Source organism: Lemur catta, chromosome 12 (assembly GCF_020740605.2).
Source record: "Lemur catta isolate mLemCat1 chromosome 12, mLemCat1.pri, whole genome shotgun sequence".
NCBI classification, from domain to species: Eukaryota; Metazoa; Chordata; class Mammalia; order Primates; family Lemuridae; genus Lemur; species Lemur catta.
This window is the reverse complement of record NC_059139.1, coordinates 66,868,089-66,872,228: the sequence shown is the minus strand read 5'-3', so window position 1 is coordinate 66,872,228 and position 4,140 is coordinate 66,868,089. Positions and strand designations below refer to the sequence as shown.

At 34.3% G+C, this 4,140-nt stretch overlaps 1 non-coding gene across 1 annotated transcript; it reads right to left on the bottom strand.

The window, feature by feature from the left end:
* Positions 1–3,323: 3,323 nt before the first annotated feature.
* Positions 3,324–3,387, bottom strand: LOC123648725. Its single transcript, XR_006738746.1, has one exon. It is a non-coding gene; the product is annotated as a U7 small nuclear RNA (small nuclear RNA).
* Between the last annotated feature and the right edge of the window lie 753 nt (positions 3,388–4,140).

The window sequence follows — 4,140 nt, the reverse complement described above, 5'->3', positions numbered from 1 at the left end:
TAAATATTAACATATCGATAGGAGAAAAACAGTTAATGAAAAGTAGGTAATAGGATCAGGAAAAGGCATCAGGTTTGTTTGTGAACTTAGATAATGTAAACTAATTGTTTTAGAATTATTTTTTTAATTATCAAGCAATTCTGAGGTGTAAACCTGATCTTATTTAAGCCTAAATTTCTTCACATCTCTCCTGAGTAAACTATAAACTACATGGCTAGTTTCTATGTCATGCATTCATATTTAAGAAATGTTGGGGGGTAGGTTGCTAAGGACAAAGCTAAACAAACTCTGCCATCAAGTGGCTAGGTAGTCTTGGACACATCATCTAAGCTCTTCAGACATTAATTTTCTTACCTATATAATGAGAGGGTTAAGGGTTACTAAAGACCCTCCATGTTCTAAGGGTTATATCAGTGGTTATAAATGGTGTGTTAGCAATGAGTTTAAATAGCATGTAGCATACATTACTGGAGGAAGTGTTTTTAAAGCAGAATTAAATTATTTTTGCCTCTAAATTATATGTAAGCTATACAATTCTTAAAAGTAGTCTGTTAATTATATAGTGAAGATAAGAAATTGACAAAATACAAAAAGGTTTTAATTTAAAATTATTTGTAAAATTTCCCCCTCAACAAATATTTATTTACTCAGAAAGGAGGAAGTACAAAAACATACTACATTCATGTGAGTCTGATTAAACGTTGTAAATTTTTACAGTTAAAGAAAAAGCCCATGGCTTTCATCGCATTAAGAAATTGACCCAAGGAAACAATATGCAATATATTAGCCATCATGAATTGATGGCATTAAATATAAGTGTAATACAAGGCATAACCACATTTAAAAATGCCATAAAGATTTATGAGTAGAGTTGATCTAGTCACTCTTTTGCATCTGAAAAAGTAGCAAGGAAAATTCTATCACATAAAATACTTGCCAAAATCTTAAAGTTTAAGAATGTATCCCTAAAATCGTTAACGTCTCCTGACAACGAGTGGTACTATTAGGTATTTGATTTAAATTTCCTTTTAAAAAATTTTATTTATTTGGCTTTTTCCATTGCTATTGCTGTTTTATTCTGAGCATCAAATCAGTATTTTAAAATCACAACAAATTCCCTTACTTCTACATCCAAAAATAAAACTATGTGAATCACTCATTGCTTTACTCAATAACTTTTAAATATTGAGATATAATTCACATATCATAAAATTCACTCTCTTAAAGTGTACAATTCAGTGGTTTTTAGTCTAGTCACAAGGGACAACAACTATTTATTGAATGCCTACTATGTGCCAGGTTTCTGTTCAATCTGATATTTATGTACTAGGAGTCAGAGTTTTCAAATACATAGCAACACAAACACTCCTTACCTCTGTTACATAAACTAGGCAATGTTGGAATAATTCTTGGTTCCTGACCAGTGATGAATGTAGCCAGGGTGAAAAATGAAATACGCTTCCAGGATTAAAGAAAATGCAGAATGCAGAGTCAAGAATTGTTTCCTCTTTGGCATAGCCTGGCTTGCTTGCGAAATTAGATTAAATCTCTGGCATTGGTTGGACAGATATGGAATGATTTGTCATCAGGCAGAACTTGAAATCATAGAATTCGTTCACAGATAAGGGAATCAAAGACCAAAGAGAGTTAATGACCAGCTCAAAGTCACAAACTTGGAGCAAAGCTTTCAGATTTTTACCTTCCTTATACCAGTTCTCAAATTGCATTCCTCAGGGAATCAGGATCTTAAAGGGGCCTACAGGGCTTCTACGATGATGGATGGATGGCTGAATGCAAGAGACTCTGCATCCCAACCTAGCTTCAAGGCTAGCAGCTCTATTTTTACCTCTTTCACTTCACAATTTTCTAAGTAAGCTTTTGTTTAAAAATAGTTTCACTGCTAAAAAAATACATGGAAGTTTTTTGAAAATAGTAGTTTATGGAAAACTATTCCATATTGTTTAAAGAATGTATGTGCTTATCACGGCACTATGGTTTAATCATTCTCCCGAGAAAACTGCTCAACACCACCTGTACACTTAAGAGGTTTCTTAGTAAATGGTATGTGTTTTAAGAATTACTCCTTTCACGTGTGCAGAATTTTTAAAAATATATCGTGCATGTTTGAAAAAAAAGAAAGCATTTTTCACTTACTGACCTCAAATTCAGGCACTGAAATTATAGGAAAAAAAAAACTGATTTGGGAAAGTGATTGTACTTATTAATGAAACACAAATGCTTCTATTAATACATTCAAAAACATTTTTTTTTCCAAAAAAAAGTTTCTGTCATATCATTCTGAATGGAAAATAGAGAAGCATCATCCCTAAAATACTTATTTTTTTCCAAATTGTTGATCCTGTTGTATTACCTGACTGGAAAACTAGACAATCCTCCAGTCCAGGAGGGGATAGGTGGGCTTAATCCTCCTCCTTGTCTTCTCCACCTCCAGTCTCACCCTGTCCTTTCCTGGAGTTCTTCCTCTTCACCCACCCAGGGCGCCCACACTGATACTGAGAGTGGAGGGAGAAGTTGATGTGCTTCTGGGAGTCTAGGCAGACAATGAAGGACGGATGGGACATGTATTCTGGAGGCCATACTTGCCCATCTGCTTCAGCTGTTGGTCAAGGTGGGATTTCTTGAAGGGTCTCCGCAGGATCACATAGGTTTTGTTACAAACCCAGCTCTAGGCCACTGGCATGTTGGCTTTGCTTGATTGTCTGTGCCTCACCCAAGTGTAGGACCCAGGAACTGAGAAAATGGCTAGAATAATTCATTTTTTAAAAAATAAAGTATACATAAGATTTTTAAAGTCAAAGTATGCCAAAAAGACAATAGAGATGCTTTGTTAATTGTTTTATTCAAATACATATTGTAATACTCACTATACAACATAGTCTATACTAGTATTAATAGTAAAAATTATATTTCACATCATTATATGATACATTGTTTACATTATGCTTTATTAGATGTATAAATAATTTTTATTTGGGGGGTACAGAATTTGCTTTGTCTTCATGAAATGTCATTGATTGATGTTGTAAGATGTATTGTGTTTGATTGCAAAATAGTTTTGAATATTATTGGTGTTCAATTTGTGAAATAAATGATTAATCTCATGGCATAACCATTTGGAAAGCCAAATGAACCATCTCAATTCGTATACTTTATAAATGTGGAACTTCATATGTGAGTAGTGATAAATGAAAGTATATACTTTTATGTATTTTACATTAGTAAATATATTTGCTCCAGAAAAGTTACATGCAAGCTGAACTTAAACATAGAATTACACGTACCTAGTTTCTTAATTTTTTTTGCATGGCGTTCTTCTGGTGAGAACCAGAAAACCTACTAGACAAATTCTAAAGAGCTGTAACACTGTTAATTTTGTTTTTAATTGAAAAATATTTTCTTTTTCTTTTCTTTCTCTTTTCTTTTTTCTTTCTCTCTCTCTCTTCCTCTCTCCCTCTCTCCCTCCCTTCTTTTTTTTCTTGGAGAAAGGGTCTTGCTCTGTCACCCAGACTGGAGTGCAGTGGTGCAATCATAGCTCACTGCAACCCTCAAACTCCTGGGTTCAAGACAGCCTCCTGCCTCAGCCTCCTCAGTAGCTAGGACTACAGGCCATGCCACCATGAAGGTTAGGTTTTTGTGTTTTTTTGTTTTTTTTTCCTGTAGAGCTGAGGTCTTGCTGTGTTACTCAGGCTAGTCTCAAATCGCTGGGCTCAGGCACTTTGGGAGGCCAAGACAGGAGGATTGCTTGAGCCCAGGAGTTTGAGGTTGCAGTGAGCTATGATTGTGCCACTGTGCTCCACCATTTCAAGTCTTTCTATCAGGTAATTAATGATGTAAGAGTAATGTTTAAATACCTTAGAGCTCTCCTATTATAGCTTGTGTAATTTACATACACATATATTGGCATTCAATACATATTTATTGGTTTTCAAAATAATAAAAGTAAGCTAATTTATTTGTAAAACATGTACGGTAAATCTTGTTCCAAAAGTGGTAATGGTAAATCTTGTTCCAAAAGTGGTGATGTCATATGTCTTAGTCTGTTTGTGGTGCTATAACAAAATACAACATACTGGGTAATTGATAAACAATAGAAATTTATTTCTCACAGTTCTGAAGGCT